Source organism: Tamandua tetradactyla, chromosome 7, assembly GCF_023851605.1.
Source record: "Tamandua tetradactyla isolate mTamTet1 chromosome 7, mTamTet1.pri, whole genome shotgun sequence".
Classification (NCBI taxonomy): Eukaryota; Metazoa; Chordata; class Mammalia; order Pilosa; family Myrmecophagidae; genus Tamandua; species Tamandua tetradactyla.
The window spans coordinates 148,014,432-148,041,872 of record NC_135333.1 but is presented as its reverse complement, the minus strand read 5'-3'; the positions used below and the strand labels follow the sequence as shown (position 1 = coordinate 148,041,872).

General features: G+C 36.0%; 1 protein-coding gene across 6 annotated transcripts in view; it reads right to left on the bottom strand.

Moving 5' to 3' along the window:
• The window catches only part of SYT1 (synaptotagmin 1), a 1,262,805-nt gene that overhangs the window by 565,327 nt on the left and 670,037 nt on the right, over positions 1-27,441 (bottom strand). For all 6 annotated transcript variants that reach the window (XM_077111509.1, XM_077111511.1, XM_077111507.1 and 3 more), the window contains one exon: positions 17,611-17,722. The gene's annotated coding sequence lies outside the window, so the exon portion shown is untranslated. The remainder of the gene's footprint in view (positions 1-17,610; positions 17,723-27,441) is intronic.

The following is a 27,441-nucleotide window of genomic DNA, read 5'->3' as shown; positions in this document are numbered from 1 at the left end:
AATTATTTTTCAGAATCCCTCTCTACCACAGAGTTTGCCAATTCTTCACAGCTCTGCAGGAGTTTTGAAAAGTGACCTATCCACACTTTTACAATATGGAAAAACTTAACATATGCTCTTGGACATGAATAATAAAATTATTTTTTAAGTCATCCACATTGCATTGTTGAGTTTACAATGTTCATGTCTGCCAGGGGTAGATACATCCATTGGGTAATTCAGAATTGATCTCATCACTGAGAAAAGCTCAGCTGTCTATTCAAACCAAGCTACCTCAAAGACTCCAAATTCCAATATTCTTTTCTTTTCCCTCTCCATTATAGGAATATTCATATTTTTTTAAAGTTTGGGGGCTAAAGACAGTATTGATGCTACAGACAACCCCATCTCTTACTTGTCAGGCATTGTAGATGCAACCATAAAGCCAACACGGTCTCTGCCCTATTGGGATTTTTATGTTCTTAGTGGTTCCTCCTCGCATTTAATAATTAATTCAACAAATAAATACATAAACACAAATTGTGCAAACGCTACAAAGAAAAAGCACAGGGCTAAGGAAAATAGAATGGGAGACATAATTTCCTTGAGATATCAAAGACAGCCTCTCTGATTAAGTTGATGCCTGAGGGATGAGTCAAGTTTAGCAAGAGGAAGAATCGGCTGAAAATTTGTCTCTTGGCAAATATGGATCACATAGAATCAGCTTTTCAAAGACAGCTGATCTTCCTCTCCTCTCTTCCACTCCTTTTCCCTCCCTTATCCTCCTCCCCCTCTTCTCTCCTCTCCTTTCTATCTTCTCTTCACTTGCCTCTCCTACCTTACCCTCCCCTCTTCTCCTCTTCTTTTGGAACACTTATTACCAAGCTAAGACTACTTGGCTTTTCTAGTGTCCTATTGTACATGAAGCACCCTCTATCTCAAAGCATGCACGGCCAATGATAAAATCAGGCTTATTTTTGCAAACAGAATTAGAAATTGTCTGCTTTTTTCACCTATTTCAGAAATATTTTTCCAAACTAAATAAATGTATTTTTCATTTATTCACCAAACTCTGATAGTATCTGTTATGTACCAGACTCTCTTTAAATATGAAGAAGAGTTAAATGCAGTTTTTAAATCTGGGGAATTCACAGCCAATGGAGATGTAGCTATATAAATTAATAATCATAAAACAGCATGGTAAATGAAATGGTAGAAATATGTCCAGGGCATTAAGTGAGCTTTGAACTAAGGAGATAAGTTAGGGAAAATTTTCTTTGAGGAGAAGACATTTAAACTGAATTATAAATGATGGGACCCATATAAAATTGCCATGGTTGTGATGGAAATTGTGTGGGCAGGAGGTGATTATTTGGGGATGATAAATAATGCAATGAGCCCAATAGAACTGGTCAAAATGGAACTTATAGATCATGTTAGGAATTTCCATTTTTACTTTAATTTAAGGGGAGCTGCATGAGTATATCAAGCATGAGAGTGACCTAACTGATTTGTATTTCCATAACTCAAGGAAAGACTGTGTGAAAGATGGTTTGAAGGAAGCAGTACTATAAATTGGAAAAAACAGTTGCAAGACATTTTTTTTACAATAATCAATTATTATTTTATAATAATTTATAATAATCAATGTGAGATTAGCACACAAATGGGAGAAATATTTAGGAGAAAAGATCAGTAAGATGGAGTCAACTGAGATCACAGCAGAAAGCTAAAATTGAAATTATTTTTATAATATTCCACTTTCACTAGTAAATTTAAGCTCATGTCTGTGATGTAACAGGCAGATTCTTCATTTGGGTCCTTCTTACCAATTGTGTGCACTCTTGCTCTCTCTCTGTTTCTCTCTATTTATGTATCTATCTACACGTATGTATAGCATATATATATTCTCCACAACACATCTTAAAAATTCAAACTTTTCATGTCTATGCAAATTGTTAAAACTAGCAAATTATTTTTTCTAATTAAAGGAGTGGTAACACACAGCCTATTCATTCATTTATTCAACAACTATTTATTGAACAACCACTATGTATGTTCCAGGCATTGGGAATCCAAGAATTGTAAAAATATCTAACAGTCTCTACATCATAGAGTTTACATTCTAATTAGCATAAGAAAACAATAAACAAATCAACTAATTTTTAAAAACTCTTCATTTAAACAGTAATAAATGCTAAGGAGAAAAATACAACGTGGGTGGTGTTGGTTGTGGAAGTGTTGTTGCAAAGTAGGGTAGGGAAGGATGCACTGACTTTGATAAAAGACACAAAGGGGTTGAGGAAGTAAACAAAAGGGTCTGTGAGGGAAGCACATTCCTGAGAGAAGGAAGCAAAAAGGATCTGAAACAGAAATGCAATATGATGTTTACTATATGCTAGGTTCTAGTGTATAATTATGGGGAAAACAGACAATATCTGTCCTTAGGAAGACTAAAGTCTAGACGTAGATGAGGTTGTTAATCAAATAATCACATAAATAAATTTATAATTATAAACTCTAATAATTTCTATAATGTTAAAGTACAGGGTGCTATGAAATATAATGGAACATTCTGACTATTTCTGAGGGTTGAAGAAGTCCCACCTGAGATGAGGTCTAAAGATGCATGGCAGCTAAGCAGATAAGAAAGAACAGAGAACTATAAACATATGGGCAGCAGGTGCTGAGAATGTGACGTAAGAGAGCTGGAATACTAAAGACCTGAAAGGAGGCTAATGTGGCCAGCACATGAAACTGAGGGGGAATATGAGAAACTGGGCTAGAAAGCAGGAAGGGCCGGATTCCACAGGGTCTAGAAAGCTTGGTCAAGCACAGTAGAACTGAGAAGGTGAGTTCTTTCAGACTGTGCTGTGGTGATGGAGGAGGGGAAAAGTAAACAGAGTCAAAACATATTTAGAAGTAAAAATGATCAAAACAGGATAGATTCTGGGTTTGGGGTTAAGGATAAGAAATGTGAAACCAAAGGTTTCTAGATAAAACACCGAGCTGAATGGTGAAATCATTCAGAGATCACAGATATGTGGGAAGGACTGGAATTGTTTGTGAAGATGTGGTAAATTTGAGGCATTTTAAAGACATCCCAACAGATCTGTCTAAGGTGATGGATTATATGTCACGATTCCTAGTAAGACACGAATGATTTAGGTCACCCTCAGAATTTGCCAGGAGTGCTGGCAATTTTAATCAAACACATATCCTTTTTTTTTACAATTTCAATAAAGAAAAGCTTTCATTAATAAACGGACTGAGCACTTAATAAAGGAATACAAAATTTCCTCAAAACCCCGGTCATGAATTGCCTCCTCTGTGAAACCAATTGACTAATTGATCATTCACTCTCTTGTGCTTTCAGAGAGCTTTGCACTTCTTTGTTGCAACTTCTAGAGACCTGAGTTCTTTTTAATTTTCTTGAGTTCTTGGCTGTATCCTTCCTTTCCAAGGACAGGGTGGTGAAGGGTGCATGTGGGGGAAGGGAGAAGAATCCACTTCCCATGTCCTTGTAATTAGAGACCATGTGACAGGGTCAGGCTAACGGGCTATAAGCAGAAATTCTATGTGTCTCTTACAAAGTTATTGTAGTTCCTTGCAGAGATACCATCCAGTGCTCTCTTCACATGGCAATGAATCCTCAAGCCTTTGTTGAGAAGACAGTATAAGATACTGATGCACTCATCAACCGGGTACCTAGATTAAAGAACCTCTCCTGCGTCCACATAGAGTGATCCACAAAGGCCGTGCAATATGAGGAGAAAACAAGGTTTCAGTATTTAAGCCACTGAGGTGCTCACATTGTTATCACAGCATTACTTACCCTATCCTATTTCACAGCTCTCATCAGAGTGTATTATCATCATTTACCTATGTTCTCTCCTGACTTGACTGTACTTTATTCTTATATGGGTGGTTAATAGTGTCAGGGAGTTTGTTTGTGCTTTGTCAATATTTTTTGATCAGATTAATGAATGACAATGACATAATCTCCAATCTTATCCATTACTATGAGAAAACTCAAATGGATAGTAGAAAAGCCAAAGAAGCATTTGTGCCTTGTCTACTTCTGTGTCTAATTATTATGCAAGAAAATACCACTAAGCATGACCAATTAAGTACCCTCAAATGGTAGGGCTACCAGGAGTTAAAGAGATCATTTGTAACATTCCCATACAATAAAATTGGTGACAGATTGAGTTTTGTTATTTTATTTTTTTTTCATTTTTAAATTTGAACACAAAACTCTAAGTACTCGTGCTCAGTCTTCATGGTCTGTTGGTTACATAGACTTGATTTCTACTCACTACTTTAAAAAGAAAGAAATAATCTCTTGTAATTCTGTGGATCTTCCTCTAATTTACAAGTATTTCATCTGTAACCAAAAAAAGAGTATAACTTATTGCCACCATTTCAACAAAAGGGAGGCTTAATAGGTATTAACTGAATTCACTGGAAGCCAGCACACTACCCCCTAAATAGTATCTGTTTGATTGAGAATGATCAATAACAGTCTTGGCGCTAGATTAATTGTTACCTTATTTTTATACAGCACAGATTCACACATAATTATTCATATATTAATATATTAAGAGTGCCGTTATTTTTTTTTTTTTTTTTTTTTAAAGAGAGAGGGAGGAAGGGAAGGAAAGACAGAGAGAGAAGGAAGGAAGGATGGAAGGAAGAAAGGGAAACATCTTTAAACATTTTCTTGTTTTTTATTATATTTTGTTTGTTTGTTTGTTTTTTACATGGGCTGGGGCCGGGAATCGAACCGAGGTCCTCCGGCATGGCAGGCAAGCACTCTTGCCCGCTGAGCCACCGCGGCCCGCCCGAGTGCCGTTATTTTGGATGGGAATTCCAAGAAACTTCATGCATTTACAGATGATAATATCTTATTTAAAAAAAAAACATTGCAAGTTCCTGAATATTCATTAAATTTTACTCACATGTTTATTGGGACCTTAAATGTACTAAAATTTTATGAAACTTGGTATTGAATTTAGGAAAGTATTTTTAAACTACAGGTTTTTCCCCATTGTTAGGTTATAAGATTAACTTCATCAGTTCTGACCAGCATTTTCAATGAAACAGAAAAAAAATGAATGCATAAGAATATGTCATGAGTGGTATTATGTCATAGACATATAACATGTTTTTATATTGTGTGTATATGTATGCTTGTTTGTGTACTGAGTTTGGATATTGTGCTGGTCTGAAGCTACTATGTACATGTCCTTTAATCCTTGTTCAATATTACTGGGTGGGATCTTTTTGACTGTTTTCATGGAGATGTGACCCACCCAATTGTGGGTGGTAACTTTTGACTAGATGATTTCCATGGAGATTTGTTTCTACCCATTCAAGGTGGGGCTGTTTACTGGAGCTCTTTAAGAGGGAACCATTTTGGAAAAAGCTTCAGAACCAACAAATCCCACACAGCCAGACACCTTTGGAGATGCCAAAGGAAAATGCCCCTGGGGAAACTTCATGAAAGAAGAAGACAAGAGAGAAAACTAGCAGGCATCGCCATGTGCCTTTCCAGCTGAGAGAGAAACCCCAAACATCCTTGGCCTTCTTCAGCTAAGGTAGCTTTTCACTGATGCCTTAGTTTGGACATTCTTATAGTCTTGCCTTAATTTGGATATTTTCAAGGCCTTAGTCCCCTTTTTAAAAGCCATTCTTTTTCTGGTATATTGCATTCCAGCAGCTTTTACAAACTAAAACAGATTTCAATTTAAAAAAAGTTAGAAAAATATTGATTTAGAGGATTTATTTACTTATTCAATAAGCAGACTATAGAATACTCTCTTCCTAACAATTATCAGGCAATAGAAATGTATAGATAAGATGAAAATATCATTGCAAAACACTGAGAAACTTACATTTAGTGCATTAACTTTTGTTTAAAATACTATACATATATATATATATGTACTATAATACAAGCTATTTAGGAAACAAAAGAGACATAATTTCATAAGGATAAGGAAAACATATGGTATCATTTATTGACCAGACTATTCCAGCAACGGAAACCCCATTTTCAAAACATATCATTATCAGAATATAATGTCTATAGAACTAGTCTTGGGGGAAAAAAAAAGAGCCATTTAAGATTGATGCTTCAATTATTACTTCATTACCACTGCGGTATGTTGAATGGTACTGCAGGCTTACAAAAGTTAATATGCTTCTGCAAACACCTAGTTTACTGTCATGAAGTGACCTAGGTAGACTTGGGTTATTGAGTTCTTGAAACCAGGATATGAAACTAGATAGAGGAAAAATAATTTCCGGCTAATACTCCAAGATCTGTGTAGTCTAAATGATAATCAACACAAAATGATCTGTTTCATTATGTTTTTGGTGTTTATTTACTTTTGTTTCAAAATCTAAATTAGAGTTTTGCAGGATATAATCAAATATATACTCAAAAGGAAATTACATTGAAAAAAATCATTACTGCGGTAAAAAGCCATGAAGTTCACTTAAATTCATAGAAATGATAAAACTGGGATTAGGCCATGTGTTTATTTCTCTTAGAAATGTGGACAAAAGAGAAAGGTTATTAGAATTTAACAAAAGACATAAAAAAACAACAAAGGAATATATATCCTAAAAGAAAAGGAACTACTCTTTTAAAGAGGAAAACAATGACGAAAATATGCACCTATAAGACACTTCACACAAAAGGATGCACTTTAAAAGTCATTGTGACATGGTATGTAGTCCGTAAATGTAATCAGAAAATAATGACAAATATTACACAGAAACCATACAGGGATGATGAGATTATGTGTGATCATAATGGTTTGAAAATGTCTTTAATAATGCTCATAGATTGTTTTTAATTAAAATATTAAGGCAGTTAAAACTCACAAAATCAGTGTTTCTTTACTGCAGTCAGATTTGTCTTTTTGTTCTTTAAATAGGCCAAAGTCATTCCCTCTGCAGCGGTTTGCAACTGGATGTCTCCCATGCCAGCAATGCCCTTTCCCTAATATTTATATGGCTGGCCCCTTTTATTTATTTATTTTATGCTGTATGGTAAGGGCCACATATCATTCTTTTTCCATGTGACTATCCCATCATTGCAGCACCATTTGTTCACAGTCTTTTTGAGGGGGAAGTACATGGGCTGGGAATTGGATTCAGGTCTCCTGTGTAGCAAGCCATACTTTTAAGCATCAACTTATATGATTTGCTCAAACTAGACTTGACTGACAACAATCCTCAATGTTGCCCTGTTTTCATTTATTAGCTATCAGCATCCAAAACAGTGCCTGGCATATAACAGAGATAATAAGAAGTACATTTGGAAGAAATAAATTATTCTCAAATAAATCCCCTTCAATTTGGGCGTGCAATAAGAAAATGTTTAGTATTTTTGTACAAATTGACCCTACTAAGTGTGTAGTAATCTATAGGTAGTTAGGGCAATTACAAAATAAAACTTTATAAACATCTCAAAAAAATAGTATCCCCTTTCTTCCACCCCAAAAGAATAAATAAATAAAAGTGAAGTCTTGGCTTATACACAGGTGGCTCTAAAGTTTGCTGCTCTCAGCAGTTCTGAGCTAACCCACTCTAAGAAACCTCAATCCCTATAAATACCTGCCCAACTGTAGGAAAAAAAGAAATCAAGGAGTACGAAGCAAGGATGCAACTAGAGTTAAATGACAGTCAAATCAACCTTCAGCTTCTGCCTGATATTGCACCTCTTCACGCTGGTGTAGCTAAACTGATTGTTAAATGATTGAATATTTCCACACTGTTTCAAGCCCCCTGAGTGCCATTCCTCCCCACCCACCCCCACCTACCATCTATCCATCACTTATCAACTAAAGAGTAAACGCCTGGAAAAACAGGTGTCCCCCAGCAGCCTACTCCACCACAGACTGCTTACATTTGAATCCATTTCCTATATATGATAGTTGTATAGCTCTGGGAAAGTTACTATTCTTTTCATCAATTTTAAACTTTTAAAATATGAATAAATAATCATCTCATATGGTCACTGGGATATTAAGTGGGATGATGCATCAAAAGCACAAAGAAAACTATCTTACATAAGAACACAATAATTAATATAATTACTCTGTGTACATCCAGAGATCCTATATATATCTATTCCATGCTCAAATAAACTTGCATCCTTTTTATAGGTTATTTCCAATTAAGAGTTTTGTTTCCTTATATAGGATACAAAAGCATTTATATTAATCCACATTGTACTCTATATGGATATCAGTCATTGTTTCCAATTCTTAACATAAAGAATTGCCAGTTGATAAACTTCACATTAGGGCTGAATAATGATTGGTTTGGGGTAAGTCCTCTTACAACATACTGTTTAGCCCCTTCTACTTTGGGTAGAAGAGAAAAACATCAACAGATCCAATGACTTCCCTTAAAGTTAAGTTTAGGGAACAGTGTGAAGTTGTGCGTGAATTCTAACGGGGAGAGTAATGACAGATGAGGTAGGAGAGCTAGTGTTAAAGCTACAACACTTCTGATTCCAGTCACATCTCTATGCATGCTATGAGGTGGCTTGGGACTATGTAGTTTACAACTAAGAAAATAAATGAGATGACCATCTAATATCACAGTGATACAGCAGTAACTAATGGTCAGCTCAGCTTAGTGATGCAGGCTTAGTAACTTTTATTACAGATTTGTAACTTTCCCTTGAGTAATTTTAAAACTCAAATTTAATTTTATTTTCAATGTTAGAATCATAGAAGTAATGGTATTATATTAAAAGGTCTTTATGGTTTAAATGAGGAGAATAAAGAACCGTGTATACAATATGCAATGACAGACTGGTTCCTATGCACTGAGAGAACTGCTAAACATACTTTCTCTTTTCTTTTCTTTTTTTAGGTGTGAAGGTGACATGATTTAGTAAACCAAAACTATAAAAGGCTTTCTAAGTGTATAATCATAGGCAGGTAACTTGACATCTCTGATTCCCCTTTATTGATTCTATAAAATGGAGAATCTCTTCATTATCAAATGAGTCAACATAAATTTTAAAAATCAAGTGCTATACAACTGTCATAAAAACAATGATTTGACTAATAATTGCAAAAACAAAATAGAAAAAAAGGTACTGAGTAGTAGAGGCTATTTGTTTGAACTTTTAAACATGATTATTTCTGGCTCTTTATAGTCAGTTTCAGTCTAGAAATTATCAACAAGCCAACCTTTACATGTAAGACCTTAAAAACATTCCAATCATGGCACATTCTAATTGGATTCTGCTGATTAAATTAAGACACTCCTTAATTTGTTTGTTACACTAACCTAAAATGTATACAAACTAAGAATTCAATTTCTTGGTACTGGACAAAAACAAATCTAACTGGTAGAGATTAATATAGGGCCAACAATCCCAAGCTCCCAGCTAGTGATTCTATAAGGAGATAAAAATAAGATAAAAAAAGAAAATAAAGAAGAAATAATAAAGAAAGGAAAAAAAGGAAAGGTGTGAAGGAAAGATAAGAGAAAGGAAGAAAATGTAAGGAAATACAAGGGAATTGCTATTTTATTCTTAAAGCCAAAAAGCTGAGCAAATCTCTTTGCTTAAGCATGGAGTAGCACTGTGTTTCAATGCATTACATACAGGTTTAAAACTTCAGAAGTCAAGAAAAATAAAACTGTTTCTAATGTATTCAATATAGAAATGATGAAGCAGGTTCTCCAAGGCATAACAGAACTTATCTACTTCACTTTTTCCTGAGGCATAAGCCTTCTCCTATCATCAATACTCACTCTGTAGTGTACAAGAGTGGTTCAGAAAGTTACCCATGGTTCTACTGAAAAGAAAGAGGCAATTTTCATATCAAGTCTTTTTTTTTTTTTTTTTTTTTACACAATTTAAAAGCAAGGCAGTTTTGGTCAATTTAAGGATGTGTTGGCTTTTTATTGAAATGTCAGTTTCTTGAATTACTAACCTCAAGTGTAGCTCAAGGTGATGGCTTGACTTCTTCAATTTAACATTATAATTTAATAAAAACACTAAAATGATTTCATTACTTGTAATGTCATATTGTTAACTAACTTTGTAACGTATACCCTTTACACATGCAGATAAAATTCAAGCACTTTAAACCATACAGTAGTCTGGCTCATATATATATTTCCACGTGAAACGTGTGACCTTGCATTCTGGACACTGCTTAGCATAGGATGGTGATGTTCTATTTATAGAAGAGATGTTGTGGGCTAGAAATACACCCTAATGCCCAATGGTTCACTTTATTCGTTCCTCCCATCTGATGAAAATGCTAGGGATTAGGCAGAAAGCCAGTCATGTGAGCCCAGATCTGGCAGACACTCCAAGCCAGAAACAGATTTTAATGTTTTGCTACCTTGTCTTTCTCCTGTGAAACTGTGTCAACTGTTCTTCCTAATAATCGTGCTAACTCAAAACCTGATTACTGAAGGAGCTCAGCTATGGCTTAAAAATCTGTGTTATAGGGGTGGGCCGTGGTGGCTCAGCGGGCAAAGTGCTTGCCTGCTATGCCGGAGGACCTCGGTTCGATTCCCGGCCCCAGCCCATGTAACGAAAACGGAGAAACAAAATACAATAAAACAAGAAAATGTTTAAAAGATGTTTCCCTTTCTTCCTCTCTTCCTTCCTTCTATCCTTCCTTCCTTCTCTCTGTCTTTCCTTTAGATAAGAAAAAAAAAAAAAAAAAAATCTGTGTTATATCATTGTCCTTACTTAAGAGGCCCTTAAGTCTTTTGTCTAAAAAGCTTTTCTAGAGATTTTTTTCTTCTAAAATAGGCAGGTATAAGGCAGTTTTTGTATGCCATAGGTAGTGAACAAGAACCTATCCACTGTTTGCATTACATCAAATACCGGGGAGGAGAGTATCATGAGGGACGAAGAAACTTGATTGGCTCTTCCTCCTTCTCAAGGGGAGAACAAACAATTCTAAATTGATATTTTAGTGACGGTAGTCTGCTGCTGTGATGTTATCTTGTTGTTTACCTTTGCAATAACTCACATAAAAGTATGTTTGAAAATAAGTTATTGATAATCAATTCTACAAGCACAACAGCTGGTGTTTCACAATAATTTCCAAGGAAGAGATTCCTTGGTAAACCAAAGCACTTCTTAATTATCTGTGATGATGAGGATGAGTTGTGTGTACGTGTAAGGGTTTCCATAACAAAAAGCAGGTGGATTTTGGAAGTACTAAAAAGACAATTCAATGGGTTGGAAACTCTTTTTAAAAATTACTTCAGTTTTATTCTCTGATGTTAATATTTAAATACACTATACTGTTCGTGGTTTACAGCTTCAGCTTTTGCTTAGACCACTTCTGATTAATCAAATGAACTCCCGTGAAGAAAAGCTACTTTACAAATCATTCTAAAACTTATACGAATCACTGTCATATTTTAAAAGTGTTATGACTAAGTTTGTTATAGTGACGTATGTTTTACTACATAAAAGATATGCAGGTATTACTAATATAACTTTGTTATCGTAGTATATGTTTTGGTTGAGTATTTTTGCTTTTGCCTTCGTGTGGATGCAAATATGCTCAGGAATCTCAAAACTAGCTGTTAATAAATTCAATTACCTGCTTTCTAGTCAGAGTAGCGGAACACCACTGAGGGACGTGGTGACTGCACGCACAGGAGCTGCTCAGAGAAGAAATGGCCCTTAAGTAAGGACAGGAAGAGGCCACTGTAGGCCAGAGGTTTGAAGTGGTTTTGCCTGATTTCCCCTCTATTTCTACATGACTAAAAAGATGGTATCATCTAAGGAGAATGTGACAGAAGGAGTGAAGAGACAATATTTTTCATTTAAGCAACTGAAGCATCACAATGTTTCCCATAGAAAATTCTCTAATTCGATTTGTGCTTAAATACATATGTACATTTTATCCTTGATTAATTTATCAAACTGTTTAGAAAGGCAAATGAAACATTTACCTATTGCAGGAAATTGAACATACAATGATTTGATTTGTAGAATACCCTTTGACAAAAATAATTATACAAACTCTAAACACTTTAGAATTCGGAACAAAGCTACGTTCCACAAATGTAGAGACAAGTTCACTGAGACAAGGTAAGAGCAAGTTTCGGTACCATACCTGAATTTGATTAATTGAATATTTCAACTAAAAATTAAATCCTGACTCAAGCACTAAGTTTAATATTTGTGTACAGTGCTTGTGGTACCTGTTGCCTAGTTGTAATCTGGTAAGTGTGATGAAATGCTTTCTGACAGAGCTGTTACGAATTTAGGCAAATAAATTGTATATCTCAACCACATGGTTTCACCAGGTTCTTTGCCAGCTTAAAAAGGCCATTCCCATTCTACAAAGAAAATCTCCAGCACTCATTTTGTCCAAACAACAAAGAAATAGAAGACATTTATTATCTTCGTCAGCTTTCCAATTTTCTAGGGCTCACCTTTTAAGGAAATGACTCCCTCTGTGTAAAATTAACATATTCCACATACTATATGTGAGACAATTGTAAGAATGGCCAGTGTTTTTACCTTGTGTCACCACCATAGCAGTAACCAAAAAAGATGAATTTAGACTTCTCTTTTATGTACTGGCAAATTACGGAAACAAGTGCCGCCTGAATCCCTTCCAAACATTGAATGAATTTAGAGAAACAAACAAACAAGAATATTAAAGAGAATCCAAATTTGTTCTAAACAATTCAGACTTGAGGTTTAACTAAATAAAAATAATATAGAAATTACAGAAATAAGCTACTTAAATATGTTTTGCATTTCTCAAAGACACAGAAAATTCACTTCTAACATTATCATAAATGTGCAGTTTTTATTCTAACTGAGTTTTTAATTTGTTTCAGAATTCTCCTAAGTATTGTTTGTTTTTGAATTAGTGAAACTTAGATGTCCTTTTTAAAGGAAGTTATTTTGCAATAGGACTTCTAAATGATATGCAGAATCTCCAGTGCTTATCATTTCTACAATGGAGCAATATTTTTCATTGCACACTTTAAAAGTTTTAAAAGAAAAGTTTTTTTAAAAAAAATAAAGGTTAAAGTTGCAATCATATAAATAGGAAAGGACGGTTTGGTCTCGTACTTCCAATTGATAACACAAGTATATTTGTGATATGATTTAAAATAATTTTATTTACCGATTGCTAATATCTCTGAACATAGTGGCATTCATATATTTATCTCACTACCACAATTTATCTTATAGTCAATATACTTTTTTTCGCATGGGCAGGCACCAGGAATTGAACCCAGGTCTGCTGAGAACTCTGCCTGCCGAGCCACCGTGGCCCACCCTTCAATATACTTTTATAAATTAACAGTTCAAGAATTATCTCAAAAATGACAGAGAAGCTGGAGGTATATGCAATGTTTTCTTTGGATTGGAAACATTAAATTTCTGCATAAAAAAACATGGACTCACATGAGATATTTGAATCAAGTTTGCAAAAATACCATGAAAAATATTTTCTTTGGTAAATTAAAAGAAAAGTTACCAATTCCCATCCCTTCCCTTACTTGAAAAAAGGAATAATAATGATTAAATTATGCAAAGCATCAATAACAATGCAAACTTAAGTGCAAACACTGAAAGAACTATCAGCTAAAAGCCTTAGAAAGAAAAAAAAAAACCTTATTATCCTTGTCATGTCTAAAGTACATGAAAACATGGTTTCAACTTATTTGTTACCTGTTTGGAGAGATGCATCTTCTTGTACTGTGAGTCTTTTTCATTCTTGTTTCCTATAAAAATTGCCTCTTCCTAAAGCCAGAGAGAGTTGAATAAAGGGAAAGATCTAGGCCTCCCATTGATATTACCTCAAAGAACCATTAAAAACAGCCCCAAATTGGTGTACAGGTGGTTCACTGGTAGAATGCTCACCTTTCATGAGGGAGACCCGGGTTCGATTCCCGGACATGTACCTAAAAACCCAAACAAACAAAAAAACAAAACAGCCCCAAGATATTGTCATCCTTTTTTGAATGGTATTTCTTACATGAGTACCTTCTAGTTTCGTACGTTACTGCCCTTTTTGAAAAAGTTATATAATTTTAGAATATATATGTATGTATAGATATATGTGTGTATATATGTACATATGTTCTAAATATATACGTATATATACTTAAATGTTAATTGAAATAACTTATTTAATTGGCCATATACTTTATCACTGTTTAAACAGCTTTGGTCAATTTCAGTGGAAAACAAGTTCTGTCAGAAAGCATCTCTCATATATTAAACTTAAGGTACAAATGTATTTCTGATAAGAAATCACTTAAAAATTTTATTTAAAAAGTCACAAGTGGATCAGATATTTAATTAAAAAAAACACCATTTTTACCAAATATTTGCAAGATCCACAGCTACATTATACTATGGCAGAAAGTCTAACTTCGGTCTTGGTTTTCTGAAACATTAGACAAAATTTGTTCCATTATATAATCAAACTGTTTTATTTTTGCTCTTTTTTTTCTTCGAAATCATTTAATCACTATCTTTAGGAAAAGAAATACAATATTTCAATTTGAAACTAATGATTTCCTCCCAGCTGTCCCACAAATTTGAAATCACAAGAGCTGTAAGTATTTCAGGCTGATGTAATTGTCTGTGTTAAATGTAAATTCTTTAAGATTAGACGGCTCTAAAATCTTGTTTTGGGAATTTGCTTTAAATTTATTTAATATACTGAATATCAAAAATGACAAATTGATATTATGTCCATGGTGTCATTAGGCTAATGGAAAATTCAAATTAACTTTCAGATTTCTAACACATTTTGCATGTTATTTATTAATCTTCTAGTTCATCTTGGAAATAGAATTCAGAGAAGCTACTATTTTCTAGTTTTATTTTCAGTTAGCATGAAATCTAATATGCAAATCTTACAATGTAAATACCACGTTACTTACTTTCACATTTCCTGATTAGAAATATCTGATAATCTGAGTAGCCTGAATAACTAATATCCTGCATTATGAAATGAAGTACCAAACTTCTCTGAAAACAATTGTATCTTATGTTATTTGGTTACAATTAATATTTTTAGGATTTTCTTGCATAACAGCAATCTTTAGTTCTGATGCAAAATATCTTAAAATCTAATTATCATATTTATTCTGAAACACTGATAAGATTTATTAAGACATTCTTTTAAAATGACAGAAAATAAAGATTGTAGGAAATTGTTATACTAGAACACTATGTAGAATTACAGAGTAATAATTTGCTATAATATGTTATTATTCCCTGCCCTCTGGTTCTTATTCTAAAGTCTCTCTTCAATCCACTCACAGTATGTTGGAATTAGTTCTGATTTCCTATATATAAAGTCTTAATTTTTTAAAAGTAAGTAGAAAACTAAGTATTCATCTCTATTTCTTTTACCTGTTATTGCTATAGTTAACATTTGTAAAATCACAAAAACAAAGTCTCAAATCAAGCCTAAACTTTTACATAATCCTCAAGTCGATAGAGAAACAAGCAAGTAAAATTTTACTTTGCTCACATGGAAAGCAGTAAGTTTCCTTTTTGCACATCTCTTCAAGTCTAAACTTGTTAATTCAGTTGTATATACACAGGAGATAATTAAGCAATTGTCCTTTTGTCCTTGTAACCAAAAGGTGGCACCTCTAAAAATGAGGGTTAGCTTTCAACATGGATACTACATTTTTAAAAAGTCATTTAAATGTCAAAGCTCTAGGAAGAAGCTCTTTTTTATGACTCTAGATAATTCTGCTTACGTAGAAGAGATAATTGCCTCAGATAAAATATAGAAATTGGCAAATGGAAACATTCTTCTCTAAGTTGATATAAAATCTTATACACTAAAGATATGTGGAGAAACAATACTTTCTCGTGTGCACATAAGAGTTAAGCAAAAAGAGTCTTTTTCAAATCCCAAGTGGCATCTAGAGAAAATATAAGACCTGATGTTTCCCCTGACCGTCAAAGGAAAGGATTTACCCAGACACTAATATCTGTTGGTTTTTTTTGTGCTCATTTAGGACCTACTTGGATTGCTTCCCCTTTGCATTTAACCAGGCACTTCTCTCTACTTCCTCCCATCTGACAGTAATCACTTAGCTGTCTCTGATGAAGAATAAGAAAAGAAAATTTATACCACTAATGATAGAATTAGAGATTACTGAAACCATCCTCAAGACTCTCCAAAAGTACCATTTACTTGACCTATTATGTAGGCAGCAGAGGCATGCAGCTGTTTGGATATCTTTCTCTTTCCTGTAACAAGACATGAGTACAAAAATGCTTTTGAGTACAAAAATGCTTTTCCTTATAAGATTTTCAAAATTAGAGGTGATCTTCCTACCATCACTTTCTTAACTTTGCTTCAGTACAAGAGGTTTCTTGGCTAATTGAGCCTCCATGTGCCTTCTAAAGGGAGTGCTAGGATTGTATAAACATGTTTACATCCATTGAATACGTTAAAAAAAAATAAGGCAAGGCATGGATTTGATATCCAAGGTAATACAATTCAAGTAGAAGGCAGAAAGGTAAAAGAAAATGAAAATTCAGAAACAAATATAAATTTAACATAAAAGTTAAATGGTTTCTTTACTTCACCAATAGATTAATGTCCAAGAAAGTGAGTATCAATATGTACACAAAGCTAACTAGAAGATTACCTCTCTTGAAATAGAAATTCAAGCCTCCTGATGACACTGGTGTCACTTACAAATGTTTTGAAAGTTTACATGTTTTGCTATTCTCCCCAACCTCAACATAAAAGTCATGCCAGGAAACCTTAGGAAAGTGATGATCTATTTGTAAAATTTTTCCTTTACCCAGGAAACCCCTCAAAGTTCAGACATTAACAATGCTGTGTAATACTAAATAGTCAGCCCTGCAGGACAGATGGAAATAGGAAAAGTCAGATGGTTGGCAGTTAAAAGCAACAGCAATTAAGCAGTTGAAAGTGGGTTGGATTGTTGGTTTGTGTTTGTTCCATTTGAACAAAGCAAGTGAGAGACATAGCCACTTGGAGGGGAAGATCAAGTCAAACTTGATGCTTCCCATCTCTGACAGTCCAAGCTGCATGGCTTGTCTACTCTGCTTATTCAGTTTAATTGCTTTCTGTACTCTAATTTTCGCAGAGGTTGTGTTATATTCCCCCCACCCCCACCCCCAGGCGTAATGAAATCGTTCTCCTTTCTTCGCTCCTCCTCGTTCCTCTGAGAAAAGGCAATCCTCTTTAGGAGGAGAAAGAAACCTTGTGCGTGCTTAGGGTGGGAGGAGGGTGAAGTAAAGAAAGAGAAAGGGGGGTGGGGTGGAGAGCAAGTAGGAAAGAAGAGAGAGATGGGTTGCGGGGGACGGAGGAGAGACCGAGAAGGAAAGAGAGAACACGAAGATGGGGAATGTCCAACATCAACTCCAGGCTGGCTCTGAATCACCCGCACAGTACAAAGTGCTTTTCCAGGAGATGCACATGTGGTCTCGTTGTACTCCGCACAATAGGCCACCCGGGGCTCCCTCCCCAGGTCTCAGTCTTCCACCCCCAAAGCTCAAGTGTACTGAGAAGAAAATCTTGCGAGCGGATTCAAGCAAATATGCGCTGCCGAGGTGGCCGCGCCGCCGTCCCGCTGCCTTACCTGGAGCGAGGAGCAGTAGGTGCTGCCGGGTGTGCGTCCCCACTGCTCTCCGGGTGCGGACTCGCGAAAGGCACTCACGTTCTCCCGCCGCCTCCGCTCTCGGAGGGGCAGCCTGTAACACAAAAGGGGTGTGTGGGTGTGGGTGTGTGGGAGGTTCTCCAGGGCCACCAGCTGGTCCCAGCTGGCCGCCCCCACCCTACACACACCCCTTCGGGGCGCTGGGCAGCCCTCTCCGCTGAGCACCACCTTGGGGCCCTTGCCCGGGCGCAGCCTCAAGTTGTCGCCGCTAACTGCCGCGGCGGCCGTCGCTGCAGAAGGGGGAGGTGGAAAGACACTGGGGGCAGTCCTGGGTTTAGAGCATCCCCACACTGCAGCTTCTCCAGGAATCCCTCCAGTGAGGAGGCGGCCGCCCATCATCTCCAAGCCCCGACCACCTGATTGGCTCAAGCACGGGGACGCTGCGCCAAGGAGCCAATCAGGACGCAGCAATAATAGGTGGATCCGCTCAGCCAACAGCGCCCATCCCAGTTCTGTTAGTGTCTCTCCAACCCCACCGCGGACAGCGACCTGAGGAGGGGGCTTGGGGGAGGGGGGGGAGAGTAAACTGAGGGGGCCAGATCCCAAGGAGACCCAATCAAGGACACCAGACAGAACCCTCTGGATAGGCGCAGAGCCGCTCCGCAACCTGTTCAGCAAGCCATAGGCACAAGAAAGGAGACAGCATAATACAAAGCTTTTCTTTTTTTCACTTTCAATCAAAACCTGCCCTGATACTGAGCATGCTCAGACTGCAGCGGCGCCCCGGGAGTTTCGCTGTGTGTGGGTGCGCCGGCTGTCGGTTCTCGAAAAGGTGGAGTGGGGAAGGGAGAGGCAGAAGTTTGTCTTTGGCCAACTGACCGCGCGGAGTTGTGAAAGCGGGGCAGTGCGGGGATCGGAACGGATTCCGCACAAGTGTCCCCCAACTGAGCCACAGGGAGGGGCCCTCTGGGCTGTGAGAGGCTGGTAACATCCTTCTGCCACGGTTCGGGGATGGGTGCGGGGGAAGGATAATCTGAGCCTGGCCAAACGCCTGGAGACTCCTCCTGCGAGGTGCGGTGGACCAGAGCTGCAGGGGACGCTCCGTCCCGTAGGTGGGGCCGGGGAGCGCGACTCCACCCAGCGGCCGCGGCTGCCAGGCAGTGGAGAGTGCACAGGGAGTTTCCATTGCAGCGACCAATAAGTTTGGAGACTTGGGTCAAGTGCGACAATGTTGGGGATGCTTTTTCTGCCAGCCCCCTCCTCCAGCTCCCCCCACCCCTTGCCTGCGCAGTGACGACTTAAAGCGTGGGTTCCCTCCCTCCGTCCCTCTTTCCTCTCTTCCCCCTGAACGGTTCTACTCGGAAGTAAGAAGCTTTTCCCCTGTGCAAACGGTGGTGACCTGATTGTCTCTAAGCTCTCAGGCAATTTATAGCTTGGTAATACCGAGAGATAGCAAACCGGGAGGTTCAGAGGGTGGGGGAAGGGACGGCAAGCTAGGCTAAGGGCAGGAGCGGAGCCATCCTATCCTCGGGAAAGAGCGAGTTCATTATCAGCTCCACAGGTGAAAGGCTTCCAAAATGCAAAGCAGTTCCTTCTCTCACGCACTTGACCTTGTTTAATGTCCTTTGGACCTCTTATTTGCTTTACTTAGAAATCCTAGCAGTTTGTGTAAACTTGATCAATAGCTGCAAATGAGAACTCTCCTAATTGGGTTCTTTATTTTACTGAGAAGATTATCTTGGCATCTCAGGTAAGGAAATAAATAGCTATTTCAATTCCCCAAACCCATCCTCTTTAAACTGGAGTTTTATTAACATTGGCTTGCAAAGGTAACTGTAGCAAGAATTCAATTAACAGTAACACATTTTTTCAAGTTTTTAATTAAATCTCTTCTATTTATGTAATGTTTAAGATTAAGATACATATTCTAAATACAGAGTAAAAGGCAATCTTAGTATAAACTTATACTTCTGAATGACAAATGCATATATTTTGTGTCTGTGTTTACGTTATTTGGAGTTTTAGCCGTAGAATTAGAAGTATGAGAGGAATGCACTCTAGAACTGTAAATTTATGTAAATATTCATCTTTCATTTTTCTCTAAAATATCCTGCAATCCTTATTTTAAAATAGTGTCAGGATGTGAACACACAACTTCTCTAATAAAAAAGAATAGTTTCATCGTTGTAGAAAGTAAACAATAGTTTAAAATGAACTTTAAGCATTTGGTGAAGAAGGAAAAGAAAAAGAAGAATCAACTACCTCTCTAAATGTTGTTCTCTCACAAAGGTCTTTGATGAGATTATAATATCCACTGAACAGAGATCTTTATTCTAAAAATACACCTAACAGCTCTAGAGTCCAGTCATTAATAATCTGCACTTTTATTCTATTTGCCAATAGCTACACATAGAAACAAGTGAACATGTTTTAGCAGACACTAGTAAACAGAACATGAATGTAGACTAGTTATCTCTCTTCTGGGTGGTAATCCTGTCATCAACATTTTAACCAAATTCTTTTTCTGCCCACCTCACATCCTACTCAAAACTCCATTTCCCTCAGTGTTCAGAATCCTAGATTACACGAGTAGGATCAGATGTTGATATCTGGATGTTCCTTGAGGGAAACTGCTGATTAAAATATGAATTGGGTTTTACATGTATGTTGTGTTTAATGTTAGAATTAATAGCACTTCTGATTTATAAATATTAAGAAGACCCTACTCACACACTCAGTGTGAATACACTCTAGTTTTGCAGGACCAGGATTTTTATTCTCCTTCTTTTGTGTTCTCCCCAAGTGTTAGGAGTGGGCTGGAGACCTGTGCTTGGTCCTACTGGGTTACTACACTATAATCTTCCTTTGCTGATAATGTTTATGACTTCATCGTTGTTTATACCAGATTCATCTCCATTAAAAGAAGATTGGGGGTGGTGCGACAGTGGCTCAAGTGACAGAGTTCTTGCCTGCCATGCCGGAGACCCGGGTTAGATTCCTGGTGCCTGCCCATGCAAAAAAAAAAAAAAAGATCGGGTTTTAACTGTCTTATCTTTCTCCTTCTCACTTTCTTTATTCCATTTTTACCTAGTATTCTATCTAGAATCCTTAAATCTTCTGTTACTGGACTTAACTCCTCCCTCGTTTGTATCGTCTTTTCTTTATTTTTCATTCGTTATTTTCAGAAGTAAGTTTTCATCCTTTCGTTTCTTTTGGTTCCTCTTTCCCTAGATAAAAACAAAACAAAACAATTATTTTCTTCACATCCCTGCTCTGGTCAATTTCTCTTTGCCATCATTTTCTTTATCCCTTCTTCCATAGATTCATTTATTTACCACTTTAATGCTTCCTCTGCCATCTATTTTAGGCTGCAGGATCAGAATAGAAATTAAATTGAATTGGGACCTTGAGAAGAAAAGTGTGTCTATGGCAAGAGTGGGAATTAGGGACTTCAGAAACTAGAAATTCATTAAGCTAAAACTTAGGTAAGGTTTTCTGTGGATCACAGAAGGAATACTTGCATGAAGAGAGATATCAAGAAAATCGATATGCTGATGCAAAAGCTAGAAAATCCTAGTTGATCAATGAAATCGAAGAATTTCATTTATTCAAGACTCTCTTATAGGATTACAAATTATATCAATAATAAAATCACTAGTTGTCTGGTAAAAGCTATTTTCAAGTATCTTTACCCAGGTTTGTGAAAAATAAAATATAACCAACTTTTCTTAATGTTGTCTAGTCTTTATTTATTCCTTGCATGGATTCATATATGATTACTCATTTCATTTTATATCTATGCATTTGCTGCCATTGCCTTTAACAATCAAGCCATTTAACTTTTCTTTCCAGTAGAGAGGCTAGATTAAATGTTTGTTTGCTGAGACAAGAAAATGGTAAAAAATCCCAGCTTCACCACTAATTGGCTGAGTAACCTTGAAAAATATACAGAATACCTCCAAATCTCAATTTTCTCATACATGATGTAATAAGAACAGACTATATTATCTTTTAGATTTCTGCTAGAGTTAAGTAAAGCAATTCACATAACATGCTAGTTCCTGTCACATAGTAAGGATCTAGTGAGCCATTATTATAATTTTATCATTGTCATTCCTGCAGCTCCAACTATTTTTTTCATATTTATAAGAGATTGGCTTTCCTCAACATCTAATTCATATAAGCCAAATGCTTCACCTTTAAGCATTAAAGTTAGAAGAGAGTTAGTTCATGTTTTAAGAACTTGTTTATCAAAAAAATGTCAACAGTCATCTGTCTTGCATGTGTTGGTTTAGATTACAAACTTCTAGGAAATGAATATTTAGATTTTTAGAGAATTTGTTGTCGAACATTGAGTTTTCATTAAAATTCAGTTTATTTTTTTCTCTTTGAAATAAAACAAAAATAATTTCAGTGGCAAAAATACATTAATACTGATATTTTTGTTTTCTAGAAAATATCTTAAAGGTAGTGGCAGAATACATTTGCATTTCCTTTCTGCTCATATCTCTCACTATCATTTGGCCTGGCATCACTGCTACCTAATTTTATTGCTGGCTAGTAAGGAAAACATACCAGTGCTTTCGGTAAATTAACCACATGGATTTTTAGAATGAACACTCATGGTGTTTAACAAAGGAAATCTATAATTGGAAGATGGGAAAAAAATATATATATATACACACATACAGATGGGCGATAAATCTCTGGGGCAGAGAGTATGAGACTAATAATTGAATTACAATCCTATACAATTTCCAAAGAAAAGAAATTAAAGAGCTAACAGAATTCAGTGTGGCCTAAGCTTTTTTCTTAAAGTTATGACCAAGAAAATACTGGAAATAAAAAGGAGAACAGTGACTCAAAAAGTAATATACTGTGTCAGGCAGTTGAGGTTAGCAAGGAAAATATTATTTAGGTGAATCTATCTCAAGAGCGAAATAAAAGTAGTTCGAGCTAATGTTAGCCTAAGGTCTTCGAAAGAAAACAAATGATATATTTTTCAAATACTCTTTCATACAAGAAATATACTCTGGTAAAAACTAACTTGCTAATAAAGCAAGAAAAACATTGAATTTTATATTAATTCCCTTTGAAACAAGAGGAAGGATTTCTATTTAATTGAACATATGGAGAATCATAGTTCAACTTCTCCATTCAACTTATGGAAAAAAGTGTCTTTAGAGGGATTAGTTTGCTTACTCAAAGTCACAGAGCTGATTTTGGGGAGGACAAGCTAAAATATTTTAATATCATTTGGGAGAGAAGCATGGCAGACATTCAAGACACAGATTGGTCTGATTCATTCTGGGACACTTCTAAAAGCATTCTGCAGAATGGATTATATGGATTTGTTTCCATAATTTATGTGCAACCTGGTCCCCTTGTCCTGAGTACTTAGTACTAAATTAAGCATCACAAATCAGTGGACACTTAAGAATTTATTGGGTGCTGAACCAGAAGGAAAGATAAGAAAGACACCAATTTTTCTACCCTAGTGCCAGCACAAAGTCTCCCATGGATCAGGCATTGTTCCCCTTAGGACAGTTGAGGCTTATGACAGAGGTGATGGGGCCTGGGTGACTGCCTCTTGGTGGTGTTCATGCTTCCCTACAGCTGGCAGTCATTTATTATGGATGCTATGGTAATGACATCTGGAACATGTCTCTCCTGTTTGTGTGTCCCCATGTTTTCAATCTTAGGCAGAGCTGGATTTGAGTCTCAGGAAGTCAATAGTATATAAATAATAAACACCTTTAAGGAAACTGAGCCATAGAAATATTAAGTAATGTCCTCAAGATCCCATAGACCGTAAGTTCCCCGCCCTTCTCATTTCAACCATCAAGACTTGACAATCTAAAGAAAAATTTAAGAAGTTTTCAAAAATAACCGTGATTATTTCAAAGACTCTCAATCCTACTTTAGTAATTGCTCCAGAAATAACTTGAAAGATTTATGTGGGAATAGCTTAAATAACATTTATTAATATAATTATCTCAGTATTACCAAGGGAAATCCCTCAAGCTGGAAAAGAGATATTTTGCTAGTTACTCTTTTTAAGGCATGAGGGTTCTTGAGTTTTAGCTGTGAGCCTGAGAACTTTAGAAATATTCATTATAAAATAGTATGAATCATTTAAAGGATAATAATTAAACCACCAGTACATCCATCATTGTGCTCTAGAAATCAGGTATTAAACAAACCTTTGTGTTCATATCCAGGTAGCCCCTCAAAAAAAAAAAAAAATAAACCTTTGTCATCACCAATTTGCTTTCCTTCATCTGATATTCCTTCTTCCCTGACCCACCAAAGTAACCACTATCCTGCTTTTGTATTTATCATTGTAATTCTATTCTTTTTAGGTTTACCACATATGCATGTGTCTCCAAAATATGTCGTTTTTAGTCTTGCCTGCTCTCGAGTTTTTTAATACATAGAATCATATTGTAATATATATTTGTGCAGTTTTCTCAGTTTGAGTAGGTTTGAGATTTATCCATTTAGTTGATTTTTTTTTCATAATCACTCATATTACATCCCACTGTAGTTCCATTTATCTGTCTGTAGGCATTTGCATTGGTTTTGATCATATGCTATTACAGCAAATGGTACTCTGAACATTCTCTATATATCTCCTGTTTCATATCTGCACGAGTTTCTCTTTGGTATACATCTAAGGTAAGAAATGGATTCAGGTTTTATAGAAGTGTTTACAATTTTGAGATCTTCTTTAGAAAAACAGCACAAAATTAGGTGTGAACGTTTATGCTTATTGGAACAAGAAAGTAAGTCGCAACAAATTTTAATAACAAAAATTTGTTTTTCAAATTTGATATATATCAGTGCTATCTACATTTGTTTTTGTATGCTGTATGGCGGGGGTCACATTTCATTCTTTTTCCATGTGAGCATCCCTTTATTGCAGCACAATTTGTTGAATTTTTGTTTGTTTTTGTTGGTTTGTTTGCTTTTGGGAAAGTGCATGGGCTGGAAATCGAACCTGGGTCTCCTGGATGGCAGGAGAGAATTCTACCACCAAACTACCCTTGTACTCCTGCTATCTATACTTTTGAGCTTTAAATTTGTATTTTTCTGACTATTAAGAAATCTGAGAATATTATCATGTTTATTGGCTATATGTTTTCTTTTCTGTGAAATGCTTTTTCACAAATCTTTTGCATATGTTTTATTGTATTTTTCTAATCTTTTATTTTTATTCATTGAAATTCTTTATATATTCTGCATACTAATACTTTGTTCATTATATGTATTGCAGATATCTTATCCCAGGTTGTGGTTTGTATTTTCTTTTTTCCTATTTTTTCATGAAGAAAACTCCTAATTTTAGTGTAGTCCAATTTTTTCATTCATTCTCTTAAAATTCTCTATTTTTTCTAAAATTCAAATTTTAACATTTTATGGTTGAGTACTTAATGTATCCAAAATTAATTTCTCTGTATGCTGTTAGGAAAAATTTAATTCCATTTTCTTATATATGGATGAACAGTTGTCCTCCTGCAGTGTTGAAAGCCTGTCCTTTCCCCATTAATTTGCAATGCTAGTTCTGTTTACATCAGTTTTTCAGATACGTATGTATTCATTTTGTTCCATTGGCCTCTTTATTTATCCCTGCATCAACACCCACTGTCTTAACTATGCATTTTCAGAACTGCTCTGAAAATGGCTTAACTATTATTCATCTTTGGCATACTCATACAAATTTTAGAATCCACATCTAATTTGGAAATCTCTTCTGCTAAATATCCAAGTTCAATACTTTCTAAAAATGTGCCTTCCATCCAAAGCCAGTCAATTTTACAAGATTGTTTGCCACTTTGAAACAAGGATCAACTTCCTCCCAGTTTGCAATAACACACACATCATCTCTGACTGAGGCCTTATCAGAGGTCTCTTTAGAGTCCACATTCCCATGAACAGTCTGTTGAAAGCATTCTAGGCCTTCTCTATCAAGCTCCTCACAACTCTTCCACAGTCTTCCCTTTATCCATTTAAAAGCCATTCAAACATGTGTGGCATTTGCAAACTGCAGCACCCCACTTCTTAGGTACCAAAATCAGATCTAGTTCACAAAAGCTGCCAGAAATACCAGAAATGGAACAGCTTCTAAAAAGGGATGTTTATGAAATTGCAAGTTTACAGTTCTAAGGCTGTGAAAATTCCAAATTAAGATACCATTAAGGGGTCACCTTCACTCAAAAAAGGCCGATGAAGTTCAGGGTTTCTTTCTCAGCTGGGAGGGCACATGGCGATGTCTGCTAGTTCCCTCTTCTTGCTTTGTTTCATGAAGCTCCCCTTTCATCCTCATTCAATTTTTCTGGGTGGAATCTTTTTTATTCTTTCCATGGAGATATAACCCATGCAATTGTGGGTGGTAACTTTTGATTAGATAGTCCATAGAGAGCTGTCTCTACCCGTTTAACGTGGGGTTGCTTACTGGAGTCCTTTAAGAGAGAACTACTTTGGAAAAAAGCTTCAGAGCCACAAGAGCCCACACAGGCAGAGATCTGGAGATGAAGAAGGAAAACGACCCCAGAGGAGCTTCATGAAACAAGAAGCCAGAGAGAAAGCAAGAAGACGCTGCCGTAGACCTTCCCAGCTGAGAGAGAAATTCCGAACTTCTTTGGCCTTTCTTGGGTGAAGATAACCTCTTGTTGGTGTCTTAAGTTGGACATTTTCACAGCCTTAGAACCCTATACTTACAACTTAATAAATTTCCCTTTTTAAAAGCCATTGTGTTTCCTGTATATTGCATTCTGGCAGCTTTTGCAAACTAGAACACCTCCCATGCTCTGTATCCTCCCTATTATTGACTCATAGTATTGGTATGGCACATTTGTTAGTCCACAATTGCAATAGATACATTTTTCCCAAATATCCTTATATAACTCCTTGTAATAGTGTCATGCATTTATTCTAGTGAATGAAAGAACTTTTTTATATTTGTACAGTTAATCGCAGATACTGCCCACCACAAGATTCACTGTATTACATATTCCAGTGTTTTAACTTCTAGCTTTCCTTATGGTGATATGACTCTAAACGTCCCCTTTCCACCACATTCACACACTATTCAGTACTGTTTATTATTCTCAAAATAACATGCTACCGTTCACCTATACCTATTTCCAAACATTTAAGTTTAACCTAGTTAAACATACATATTAAGCAAACACTTCCCATTCTTTAGCCTCATTCTATATCCTGACAATGTATAGTATATATTTATTATTAATTTTTGAAGGATATTTTCACTGAACATAGAATTCTAGGCCAATAATGTATGTATTTATTCCAGCACATTAGAGACATTGTCTCCTAGCTTGCATTGGTTTTTATGAAAAATGAATTTTCTTTTATGGTTGGTAACCTTAATAAAATGTGTTTCATCTGGTTACTTTTAGGATTTCCTCTACATCATTTGTTTTCACCATTTCTGTATGATTTGTTTGGGTACAGTTTTCTTTGTTTTGATTTTGCTTGGGTTCATTGATCTTTTTTAGATAATAAAATTATGTAATATTTTCACCATTCATTTTTCAAATTTTTTCCACATACCCTAAACCCACCCCATTTTTTTCTAGCATTCTACTTTTACATATGTTAGACTACTTAACATAATTCCATTGCTATCAAATTTATTTCTCCTCTGCCTCCTCCTTCTTCTTCTTCTTGGAGCTTTTCTCTCTTTGCTTCAGTTTTGATAGTATTACTGTTTTTATATACAGTAACCTGTTGGTCTTATCTACTATTAAGCCTATCAATTTCAGATATTGCGTTTTACCAAAAGCTTAG